The sequence below is a fragment of the Apium graveolens genome, chromosome 4 (genome assembly GCF_009905375.1).
Source record: "Apium graveolens cultivar Ventura chromosome 4, ASM990537v1, whole genome shotgun sequence".
NCBI lineage: Eukaryota > Viridiplantae > Streptophyta > Magnoliopsida > Apiales > Apiaceae > Apium > Apium graveolens.
In genome coordinates this window covers 276173623-276187845 of record NC_133650.1, presented here as the reverse complement: position 1 = coordinate 276187845, position 14223 = coordinate 276173623, and positions in this window count along the sequence as shown.

Genomic DNA, 14223 nt, shown 5'->3' with positions numbered 1-14223 from the left:
ACTTCTTCAAGCACACCTTGAGTCTCTTTGATGAGTGTGCCCTTTATCTTAATATTGTCCCTATATTTTGGTTATTTTGCATTGATTTGGATTTTTATTTAATAAAAATTAATATTTTATTGTAGGTATCAAGGAGATAAAATAAAGGAAGGCTTGGAGTTTACAAAATCAGATTTGGAGTTTAATTTGATTAAAAATCTGATTTATTGGGCAATATGCGCAGTCTACACTGTTTGGGCCATATCTGGAGTTCTAGAAGTCCGATTCTGATGATTTTACAGCCCATGGAAAGCTTATGAGAAGAGCTTCAATTTAGAATTGGTCTTAAATTTATAATCCAGCCAAATCAGCCCAGAATAAGATCCCAAAAATTAACTACAAATTTCCTTTCCTGAAATTCAATTCTAATTGGGTAATCTCCTTGTATTTGCTTTAATTAATTAAAAATACTTTTATTAGAGATATTATTATTATTATTATTATTATTAATATTATTATTTCTATCATTATTCAGACCTAATCTGAATAAGAGGGTGAGCACGGGAAAAAAAGAGATAAGCAAGATAGAGAGAGAAATAAGAAGCCCGAGGAAGGAGATACAACCATTGAAGACTTTTAACTGGATATGTTTTTTCTCCATCTTTTTGTTTAGAATTCTCTCCTTAACTCTTTTCATTATGAATTTGTATTATCAACTCTTGGGTGATTTTATGATATCGATTATGAACTAATTTTATAAAGTTGGGATTTTTATGGAACCCTAGCATGAGAATATTGGTGTTTTGTTAAAGAGTACTGTATGCAGTTTTATGGTTTACTCATTCAAGTGATTTTCATGCTTAAACTTGCTATTGTCTGATCAACTGTTGTAGGTTATTGAATTAATTATAATACCGAGAGGGTTATAGTTAATAGACATAAAACTTAAATGATGCATACTTTTATCTTGTGATTATAATATTGTTACGGTATAGACATATATTGTGACCATGCATAACTTTGTGAATTGGTGCTTAATTTTATTCTGAAAAGTAAATTGGCATAGACATATGTTATTTTATTTGATAGGAATTATACCATGGTGATTTTGAGAGGAACCTATGACCAATGAATTCTAGCTAGTGAACTGTGGAATTGCTATAGTACATCACAACTCTTTTACCAATTTTCACGTGTTAGGGGGAAGTAATTATCCTGACTTATCTTCTCATATTTGAATCTCTATCAACTTTTCGTGCTAGTTTAATTTTAGTTGTTTAATTCAATTTTTATTAGTTAGTTTAGTTATAAAAATCTTCTACACTTTTATGCTCGATAACTGAATTGTTAGATATAACTTTCAAAATTGATATAAATATACAGTCCTTGAGGTACGATAACTGGTATTACTACTATATTACTTGTTTGCGATTGTGTACACTTGCATATCAGTATTTTATGCAACACTCTTCAACTGCACCAAATCCAATCTCTAAAGCAAACTCAAGATGTAACTGAGCTCAAGACAGAAATTGGTCACGTCAAAAAGGACATCACTGCAAGATTGGAGGCTACCTTTCCTAACACAACAATGTTAGATATCAACAGACAGCTTAGGACAAACTCTAATCTAGTCAGCAAGGTGGACTCTTTGGACACCAGGCTCAAGAACCTGGAAACCTCAATCACTCAAATACACCTCCATCAAGCTCAACAACCACTGCTTCTTCAAAAGTTGGTGGCTGCACAAACCTCTACCCCTGCTCGACTTGATGCTAATAAAAAGGGGAAGAAAGACTCTATCATTCCAGTTAGTCAGGGAGAGTCAACTAGTGAGGGGGAGAAAGTGCACACCATACAAGTCAGCAAGGTGATTGTTCCTGAAATTGCTTTATCTAAGCCACCAGCTCTTGACAATATTGATCTGATCAAGATAGCAGCAGCTGAGTTGGAGGCAAATGAAAAATGGAATAAGCTTGATGTAGCATCAACTGAGTTGTAATTAAATGAAAAATGGAAGAAGCTTGATGAAAACATCAAGAAGAAGTTTGGTCCAATTGAGAAGCAAGACAAAGTCTTCTCTCATTTCTTTCAATTGAGACCAATTTCAGCAAATGACATGAGCTTAGGGAACATGGAAAGAGGTTGTTCGCTGTAATTTAAACGCAAAAATACATGCAAGCGTACACGATCACAAGTAGTATAGATTAAATTAAAGTTCATTCCCACAAAGACTGGTTTAAACAGAATATGCGCTTATGCAACAATGTATGGTTATCATTCAATGCTAAGACAAATAATAAATTGAGTTTTGATTTAACTAATAGATTATACTAAATAATATTAACTAAAGGAATTAAGATTGAATTACTTATATAAGAATTAACATGGGATTCTAACTTCATTCAAAGTTATGTTCTTTAACCCTAGCATGTGATGGTGATGACAACTAATCAGATAACACGATACTAGTATACGCTAATTTTTTTTATACGTATACCATATTATCAAACATCCACAATTAAGATAAAAGTTGAATAGACACCAATTATGCTTAGTCCCTATATGTCTATAAAGATTAAAAACATAATGGTTTAAGAGCAAGTTATCTATCGTGATTACATAGGGTAAATAAGATAGTTAAAATTACCCACGAATCATGCATAACAAATATACATGAACCTATGCTAGCATGGCAAGTTCTAAACCTCTATATTCACTGTCGTTTCAATAGAGATTAACAAACAATCTTAGATTGTAGCTACACATCAAAGACGAATAACCACAACCAGACTAGGAAATCATAAATCACCACACACAAAGGATTATAAAATAATTAACTATTGAATTCCAAAAATAAATCCGTTAGATCCCCATGACAATGATTAGTTCATAATCGAACTCATCGCCACCATGGGTTCCAATGAAAACATGCTAATAAACAATATAAGAGTACTAGGGTTCAAAGACAAATCGAAAACAAGCATCTGAAGTACAACTATAATGAAGAATACAAAAGTCTTCTTCTCCGTAGCCGTCTTGTACTCTCTAGGTCTTCGTATTGCTCTCCCTTATCTCCTCGTTCTTAAAAACGAATTATTATAGGTTTATATAGCTTCTGGACGACCTGGGCCATTAAAATCTTTGAATGCGAGTCAAATCAGGATTCTGTGCAAACCACCTGGCACGGCCGCCCCATCCTCTGCGCGGGCGCGCGCGATTTTCGTAACTCTGGTGTGGCCGACCCGCCTTCCACGCAGGCGCGCAGTGCTTCTGTTCCGTGACTTCAAATTCTTTTTTTTGCTATAACTTGAGCTCCGTTTATGAGAATTCGACGATCTAATAGTCCAAGCGAAACTATCGAGATGCTCATCAATATGAGAATGACCTAGGCTTCAGAGTCTGACCTCCTTTCAGCATATTTCCTTGAAAAGCTCATTTATTCTTCCAACTAATGCCTGAAATGCAAAATCACAAAAACACATCAAAAATACCAATAACTTGAGTCCAAAACACCAACTTAAGCATGTAATGAAGCGTTCCAAGTAGATATAAATCTACTTATCACACCCCCAAACTTGAATCGATTCTTGTGCTCAAGCATTAACAGACTCAAAACTATAAAACATCTTAATGGATGAATGCAACTACGTGAATGCAACTAAATGATAATGCAATTGATCCCCTCAGAATAACTATAACCAACCAACAAGAAAATGCCTCTAAGAATGCAATGACTCTAAACAGAGTTCGAATAAACCTCACAAACCAACTCACAAACCAGAAATGTGCGTGTGTGGATGCTTAATAGATATACTCTTGAAACTAGATCAATAACCATAACTTATCTATCATAAAAAAAAATCATAAGTTTATAAACAAAATAGATGTTAAACGAATAATGACTCACAACACCTCATTCCTACTAGAGTTATACAAGGATTCACACTATTATTGAATACATAACAAAGATGCTTATTTGATCGTGCAATGAATGAGGTCCCAAAAGACTTATACAATAATACCCATGTAGCGAGCGTTAGGTTAGCGGATCCCAGACTATAAAAGCCTTAGGTCACTAGGCACAAATTCCCCTAGAACTTAATAACTCGAGTATTAAAGAGCTCACTCTTGATCAATTATGCATAAACACATATTTTTTTCTTTCTTTTTTTTGTTTTTTTTCTTCAACAATTTCTGAATGAGTGTGTTTTGCTCCATCTCATTCAACCCTAGACTACTCATAAATTATGAGCCGGCTACTAGCCATTTGACACCTAGCCTTATTCACAACTAGCAATGAAATCCAAGTTTTTCTCCAATTTAAAATTCAGTATTTTTACGTCATTACGAGAATATCAAAAATTCTAGATATAAACAAGTGATTCAATTTTAACAACTAAACAAATATGATCATGATCTAGCTCAAAAGCAAACCTATAATACTTGTGATTTTTTTCCTGGCATGCAAATCAATTCATCAGACTTAAACAACCCTCTATTCATCATCACCACACTCAAATAAACATCAACTAATCAATTGGAAATAGCTTAACCTAAGGGATCATGTTATATGCATGCACATGCAACTATATGAACTCACATAAAAATAAACAAAAATACAAATAAAAATGATCTATATGAACAATCATGCAAAAATATGAATGAAATACAACTAAACATGCAAAATGAATCTATATGAATCTTTATGGACACACAAAAAATAATCCTCACATTACCACCCCCAAACTTAAAATTTTCAATGTCATCACTAAAGGTAATAATAAGGATTTCATGCATACCTAGTTATCAAAATCTTCACCCTCCTCGGGTGGAGTATCAGGAGGCGGATACATAGAATCAACACCCAAACACCGGCCAATCAACCTTAACACAAGTGGCTCAGAAAGCAGTGCCCAATGCCTGTGTCAAGTCAGCCGTAAAATGACTGTGCATGTCGTGCATCACATCCATGCATCTGGCCAATCTCCTGAACTGCGTATCGCCAAGCCCATAACCATCCCCTTCTTCCTACTGAACATGTGAAGAACTAGCCTCACCTCGAGTGGCTCTCCAAGCTGCAAGCCTAGCCGGAGAAGAACCACCAGCATAAGTCTGATCAGCTGGCTGGCCATCGGGAAAATGATCATAACTGTAACCCATACCCTTCTCATCCGCTTTTCCACCATACCATTCCCGCATCATTGAGATTGTAGAGCTATCAATAGGAGCACTCGGCATCTACAACTGCTCCAACTCGGGCCAACGAACACCCACTGAAATACAAAGCTTCGTCACAATCGAGGCATGAGGAATCGCCCCCGATGTCTTGGTTTTCAGAAATCGTAGCATATCCTGATATATCACATGGACGAGATCTACATACTCCTCATTCAAGATCCCCCAAAGGAAAATAGCACGATCAACAGTAACATAATGCTGATGCGAAGAAGGCATAATATTCGCACACACAAAAGCATTCCATGCTCGAGCATTCCTGTTCATGCATGCAGCCGGAAAAGTGAGCGGCTCATCCGTGCCCTTCTTGCACTTCCACTATGTTCCCGGAACACACAACTCAGCCACAATATGATCAAGATCAAAATCTTCCCTTGTCTTTTGGACCCAATCCTCCTGCATCGGCTTTCTCGCGGGTTGATTGATAACCCTACGAATAGCCGCCGGCGTGTAATCCACCATTAAACCACATACCACAGAAAACCCATTCTTATTAGCCCTTGTATTAGCATAAAACTCCCGAACAATACTCATCGGGACTGCGGCGGGTACCGCGCAAAAAGTTTGCCATTCCATCTCAGTAATCATCTCCTAGAGTTTTCCATCCCTCGCAGTGGGTAAGAACCCCCTCTCCTTCGTAATTGATTTGGACATCAATCGATTAAACTCAGCTTGTGTGTCAGGAGAAGAAAATCTAACCACCGCTCCAACAGCACTCGAATCCGATGAGTGACTAGAGCTGCTACTCAACACGACTCTCGATCTTTTGGGTGCCATAAGAATAATAGTAGAGATTTGGTGTGTAAGTAATGAATATAAAAACCTAGGGTTTTGCAAGAATAAGAAGATGTTTATAGGATGTATGTATATATAGGGTAGAGATTAGTTTGGGTTAGGATTGTGTAGGAATAAGAATTAGGATAAGATTAGGGTAGACAAGAGTTAAAAATTCGGCTGGGTTTGTTTTGGGGTTTTTGATTTTTTTCTATTTTCCAGCTTTTTTTTCTTTTTCTAGAGCCTTCACGCGACCACCCTGCATACCCGCGTGGGCACGCCAGCTTTCTGTTGAATCCGCGCGGCCGCCCTGCTTCTGGCGCGGGCGCGCCGGGCTTTTGAAAAAATGAATTTTTTTGTTATTTTTTTGTATTTTTTTCTCGACGAACCTACTATACAACAAACATGGGTTTCCTCCCAAGAAGCGCTTGGTTTACGTCTCTAGCTTGACGTGAAATCTCGGATTCAAGTTGTTGAAAGAACGGCGCTCACCACCTCGCGGTTCGCCGTATCTCCATAGTAATGCTTTAATATTTGCTCATTCACCTTGATCCTGATGCGTATCAAAAATCTCCACAGCTCCATGCGAAAACACAGTTTTGACCGTGAATGGCCCTGACCACCTCGACTTAAATTTTCTCGGAAAAAGTCGGAGAAGAGAGTTGTACAATAGAACCTTCTGACCGGGCACAAAAGACTTGCACACTAATTGTCTATCATGCCATATCTTGACTTTCTCCTTGTACACTTTGTTATTCTCATAAGCCTGTAGTCGAAACTCCTCGAGTTCATTTAGTTGAAGTATTCTTTTCTCTCCAATAACTTCCAAGTCAAGATTTAACTTCTTCAAAGCCCAATATGCTTTATGCTCTAACTTCGCAGGCAAATGACACGCCTTCCCATATACCAACTGGAAAGAAGACATACCAAAAGGAGTCTTAAATGTTGTTCTATATGCCCAAACAGCTTCATCTAGCTTCAAAGACCAATCCATTCTTGATGGACTCACCACCTTCTCCAAGATACGTTTAATCTCCTGATTAGACACTTCAACTTGCCCATTAGTTTGAGGATGGTAGGCTGTGGCAATACGATGATTCACGTGATACTGTTCCATCAATGCAGTTAACTTGCGATTGCAGAAATGCGATTCCTCATCACTGATTATGACTCTTGGAGTGCCGAAATGCGTGAATATCTGCTTATGAAGAAAGTTAATCACCACCTTAGTATCATTGGTCGGTAACGCTTTCACCTCGACCCATTTGGACACATAATCAACCGCCAATAGAATATACTGATTGTTGCAGGATGAGACAAATGACCCCATAAAGTCAATTCCCCAAACATCGAAAATCTCAACTTCGAGCATCACACTGATAGGCATCTCGTCTCTCTTGGTTATATTACCAACTCGTTGACAACAATCACATCTTGAAATGAACTGATGAGCATCCTTAAACAAGGTAGGCCAGAAGAATCCTACTTGAAGGATACGAGTAATTATCTTCTCTCCTCCATAATGTCCATCATACACGGTAGAATGACAGTCACGCAATATCCCCTATGTCTCACTATACAGAATGCATCATCTGATAACTTGGTCAGCTCCTTTTCTAAACAAGAATGGCTCATCCCATCAATACCACATCACCTCATATAGAAACTTCTTCCTTTGAGCATAGGAGATATCGGGGGGAATGACATTACTCACAAGATAGTTCACAATATCTGCAAACCATGGTTCTTCTTCTTGCACCCCAAAAAGTTACTCATTGGGAAAAGATTCATTGATCAATGTCTTATCCTCCGAAGTTTAACTTGCTCTTTCAAGCGTGATAGATGATCTGCTACTTGATTTTTGTACCTTTTCGATCCTTGATTTCCAGCTCGAATTCTTGAAGTAAGAGAATCCATCAAATCAAGCTAGGTTTTGAGTCTTTCTTCGAGAAAAGATATCGAATAGCAGCATGATCAGTGTAAACTGTCACCATTGTCCCAAGCAAATAAGATCGAAACTTCTCGAACCTATAGACAATTGCCAGCAACTCCTTCTCTGTAGTAGTGTAATTCAGCTGAGCGCCATTAAGGGTCTTACTAGCATAGTAAACCACATGGAAAATGTTCTGCTTCCTCAGGCCAAGAACTGCTCCAACTGCATAGTCACTAGCATCACACATCAGCTCGAAGGGCTCATTCCAATCAAGTGCAGTAATCATAGGTGCTGTAATCAAACTCTTTTTCAAGCTCTCAAAAGAAGCTAAACACTCTTCATTGAATTTTAAGGGTACATCCTTTTCCAGCAAATTACACAATGGCTTAGAGATTTTGGAGAAATCTTTGCTGAATCGCCGATAAAAAACCTGCATGACCAAGAAAACTGCGGACTCCTTTAACCGATATTGGCGGAGGAAGATTTTCAATGACCCCACCTTATTTTTATCCACCTCAAGACCCTTGCTAGACACCTTGTGCCCAAGAATGATAGCTTGTTGCACCATGAAGTGACATCTTTCCCAATTGAGCACCAGATTGGTCTCAACACATCTTTTCAGCATCAACCCAAGATTATACAAGCATTCGTCATAGAAATTCCCGAACACGGAAAAGTCATCCATGAACACCTCCACAATAGTGCCAATCATGTCTGAGAAAATGGCCATCATGCATCTCTGAAAAGTAGCAGGTGCACCAGAAAGTCCGAAAGAGACTCGATGAAAAGCAAAAGTGCCAAATAGACAAGTAAACGTAGTCTTTTCTTGATCTTCCGGGCAATACAAATCTGATTATATCCCGAATATCCATGCAGAAGATAATAGTACTCATGACCAGCCAGCCTGTCAAGCATCTGATCAATAAATGGAAGCGGGAAGTGATCTTTCCTGGTGGCTTTATTCAGCTTTCGATAGTCCATGCAAACTCCCCATCATGTGATTGTCCGAGTAGGGATGAGCTCATTCTTCTCATTAGCTACAACGGTAATGCCACCTTTCTTAGGTACACACTGCACCGGGCTCACCCAAGAACTGTCAGTCATTCCTGCATCTAGCCATTTAAGAATTTCCTTCTTCACAACCTTTTTCATGATATAATTTAGCCTCTTTTATTGCTCAACCGTTGGCTTGCTTCCTTCCTCAAGCAGAATTTTATGCATGCAATAAGAAGGGCTAATTCCCTTGATATCTATTATAGTCCATCCAATTGATGATTTAAACTCCCTCAGAATTCTCAAGAGCTTATCTTCATCACATCCTGAAAGGTCAGATGCAATAATAACATGAAAAATAGATGCATCACCTAAAAGCACATACCTCAAGTGATCAGGCAGTGGTTTGAGCTAAATTGTAGGAGCTTCTTCGATAGATGGCTTGAGATGCTTTGGAGAATTTTTCAGCTCTTCCAATCCAAGAGACTCGAACGATAAGTCCAACTTCCTCTTCCATAGGAATGCATTCAAATACTGTATCTGCTCTTCCCCTTCTTCATCTTCACTATCAGAATCCCCCGTTAAGGCTCTTTCCAAGGCGTCAGTCCTTAACAAGTGATCAAGCACCGAAGTCACTATAGAGTCGACCAACTCCACTTTAAAGCACTCCTCTTCATCAGTAGGGAATTTCATATCATTTAAGACATTAAACATGACATCCTGACCTAGAACTCTCATGGTTAGTTCACCTTTTGCACATCGATAAGAGTTCGGCCCGTAGCTAAGAATGGTCTTCCCAAGATAATGGGAATCTTCTTATCCTCCTCAAAGTCAAGTATGATGAAATCAGCTAGGAAGATGAGTTTATCCACCTTAACCAAGAGATCCTCCACTACTCCTGGCGGATAAGTGATAGAACGGTCAGCCAGTTGCAAAGACATGTTCACAGGTTTTGGATTAGGTAGTCCAAGTTTCTTGAAAACGGACAAGGGCATCAGATTGATGCTAGCTCCCAAGTCACACAAACACTTGTCGAATGATAGATTTCCAATGGTGCAAGGTATCATGAAGCTTCCTGGATCTTTAAGCTTAGGAGGCAGTTTCTGTTGCAGCACAACACTGCACTCCTCCGTTAGAGCAACGATTTCTAACTCCTCAAGTTTTAGCTTCCGAGATAGAATACCTTTCATGAACTTAACGTAGCTCGGCATCTGTTCTAGAGCTTCAACAAAAGGTATGTTAATGTACAACTTCTTGAAAACTTCCAAAAACTTGGCAAATTGCTTATCAAACTTCTGCTTTTGACGTCTTTTATGATATTGCGGAGGTGGGTAGACCTGTTTAACCCCTATATTACCCTCAGGAGGATTGTTTTCAACAGCTTTCTTCTTCGATTCCACCTCGGCGCCCTTCTGCACAACTTTTTCAGCTACAATCTCCTTTTCACGAATTGGCAAAGGTGCAGATGCACCTACTGTAACACCCCCAAATCCGGGGTCAAGGGATTTGGTCGTCACTATGAAACCTCAATCCAAATTAACTTGTTAAATCAATAAATAAATGCCAGCAGAAGATATTTATCATTTATGACCCCAAACTAATCCAAGATCTTTTAAGGTTACAGTTCTGGAAACAAGAATTCCAAATTCCACAAATTAATTTTTACTTTCTTTTAAAACTCTTTTCAATAATTCTCAACCTTAAAACTTAACCCGCTAGTATAACTTCGAAAAGAAGTATACTAGGCCCAAATACAATACACAATTATAATATACTATAATATAAACAACTTTACACAAAATAACTTACACTAGTTCTCAAACCCTGGACCAACCACCTTCTAAAAACTTTTTCTTTGCTTCCTCGAATTACGCGGTTAAACAGCGCAAGTTAATCCTCACTGGAGGTTAAATTTGAAAAAAGGCAAGTATGAGCGAAAGAAATGCTCAGCAAGATCATTATAGCAAATATAGGGTCGTTTTGATATAAAACCGACATCTGCAATAGCGCAAAACATTTTAAAATCATAATTACTGAAACAGAAAATTTAATAAAGAATCGGATAACTATTGCTCATTGTATTCAAAACCCTTTTTGATATTTTAGAGCCAAATGCTTCAGCAATACTTTGAATCTTGACGAGAATAAAACTCGTAAAACAGTGTTTACGGAAATATCGTAAACAACAATAACATGAAACAATGATTAGGGAATGAATCATAAACTTTATTCAAAACCAAACTCCTGATATTAATACTCATTTTGTTGTCATATCAAATTAGATATCAATACGAACTTTGATGCTCACAACATCCCATACTGAAGTCAATATCGATCATCTATACTAATACCACATTTGATATTTAACAACAAAGTAAGTATCAGCATAAATCAGAATCTGAATTAAAACTGCATTTCACCATTAATCCAAAACAGAAATAGTTGATAAATCATTTATTCTATGATTATCAAAAATAATGTAATAACTTAGATTGAGATCATTCACCAACGAATGTACTATCACGTGCTGATCAGCCCGTGTGGTAGTACAAGGTCATGATTCATTAAAACATGTCCCCAAAATACGAGTACTCAAATAAAAAGGCAATATATCTGCATGTGGCACAAATTGTGTCATAATATTTCATATGACACTTAGCAATAGCCCTCCGCTTGACCGTCCGCCCCGGTCACTTACGCATTGATCCAATCTTAAGACCTTTTATTAAAAAGGGGTCATAATAATTGACACCCATAATAATTTTATTTCCCCCATTAACTTGGGTAGGAATACTCGCAACCAAATCATCTTTCTCAAAATACAAAACATTTATAAATCCAGTAATTTGATGAGTAAAATCACTTAGCTTTTCTGAACATAGAATATCAGAAGAGTACTTGCATGATAATCATTTAATTCAGCGATATGTAAATCATTTATCTATTCCGAATTGATAATAGGGAAAGCAATACTTGCAAAATAGGATTCAAAATAAATATCACTTGAACAATAAGTGATGATAGGGTTACTTGCCTTTGGGTTTTTAGTAGTTAGTCACACTCGTAGAAACACAATTATCTCAGTCTGGCATCTCAAAGCATCACCGTCTTTTAATTCGCTAAATCTCTGATCTGCTGTTCATGCAGTGCTACAACCCAATATTCCATACTATTCAACTCTAGTCTTCATCCATTCCATCTGGTCCTGATCGCCTTGAAAGACTCGTATCTATAATTAGAAAATAACATTTTAATCATCTAAATAATAATTACTCGACGAGCTGCGCATCAAAATCCTATCGTCTACCCATATGATAGCCCATACATAAAGGAAACATCCAAACACAAGACTATTGATCCACGTACACACGTAATTCACATAGCATGTAAACACATAACTCAGTATCACATAATTCATACTGCATATGACTCGGTTCGCCAAAAGGTTCGACTCAATACATTTAAAACTGAAATCAGGTCAAAAATACGACTTTTAGATAAATAAGCGACTCAGAACTGACTTGCAAAACAAGCGACCTTTTGAAACAAAATAGTTTGGGTCTCGAAAGTATTTTTACTGTAAGCGGAATATTTTTCTGAGTCTATACGCGTTCATTTCGTATTAAATGGACGGTTTATTTAATATGAATTTTTGAAAATATTTAAAACAGAAATCCTGTTTTTTATAAGTTTTAAAACTAAAATACAAGTTTTGCAAATAAGGGAGACTTCCAGGGGACAAACTGCAATTTGACACCCCTGGTCGTCTTCCTCGACCCTCCCGCCGGCCGGACTCCATGGCCGCCGCCATGGAGGTTTTCCGGCGGCCGGAAAACCTCCAGAACTGAACCAAATTCAGGGGGATTGTTCCCCTACATCTCAGCAACACATATCTGTATTCAAATCGAGCAAATGATCAACGATTAATTCGGAAATACAACGGGAAAGTTACGCCGCCATCGAGTTACAAACTCCGGCGAGGCCCTTCCCAGAATCCTCTGTTCAATTCGTTTATACCATTTAACTCCCTGTTCCACGATCTATTCGTTCGTACCTACAATTTCAACACATAACCCCAAACAAAGAAATACCCAAATTTTAATTAAGAACATTCAAACACTATAACCCTAATTTTTGAATTCGAGAATCAAACTCAATTTTCAATATGTTATTGAACTCCAAATTAGTCATATAATATACCAAAATGACCAGGTGGAAATTATCTACATGATTCTAGCATCAAATCGTATCAACAACATTAAGAACAAAAATTCATATTTTAATTATCAAATAAGTTGAATTAAAATAAATAAATAACAAAATTACCTTGATTTTTGTACTGAAATGGTTGGTTGAATCAGAAAGTACTTTTCGAGAGCTTCGATTTGATTTATGGTATGCCCAAATCGGAGTTCGATAACGCCTCCGTCCGTGTGTTTGATTTTCAAGAACGTAAAGATTTATTAGGGTTTTCTTTGTAAATTCTATATTATTACTGACTGATTATGATTTAACGAATAAAATGAAATAAGAGAAGGGCTATATATATTTATGGAATATTGGTTCGTGTTGGATAGATAAATTAGTTGTTTGGTCGCTAAGTAACTGTAAAACGATCCGAAAATAGATTACTTAGCCGCTAAGTAACTATAAAATGATATAATTTAATATCAGATTTGGATAATTATCAAAACCGAGCTTCTTATAAAACACCCTATGAGAAAATAACGTAAAATATCCTGTCTCTCGAGAATATGAGTTTTGTTGATTTATCAAAATGATTGTCGTATCGAAGATTGTACACCGGGATGCGTACGGGTCAAACCGTAATCCGGCTCAAAAAAGTTAAAACACGGAAAATGTCCGGAATTACCAGATTAGGTTAGGAAGGAGTTTTTGGAAGAGTTTCGGGTTGTAAAAATGTAAAAATGGTTGAGGTTGGACGATTCCTAGTTTTAATAAATAGTTTTGTAATTATACATAAAATAATTATTAAATCTGTAAATCATTATAAAATCATATAACGATCCAAAAATTACCAGAAAAATACCATAATTATCTATACTTTATTCTGCACATATATAAATTAAAATACTCAAATAATATCGCATATAAACATCCCAACATCAATTCCAATTATCATATAATTCACTAAAATTCACATAAAATCACATAAACAATTCTAAATAATAATAATAATAATATCTGAAAATATGGGATATTACACCTGCATTCTGAACAGAGTCTTCAGAATCTTCATCTTCCTGAATTTGGGGGCTTGTGACCTTTCCATACCTCAAAGTGAT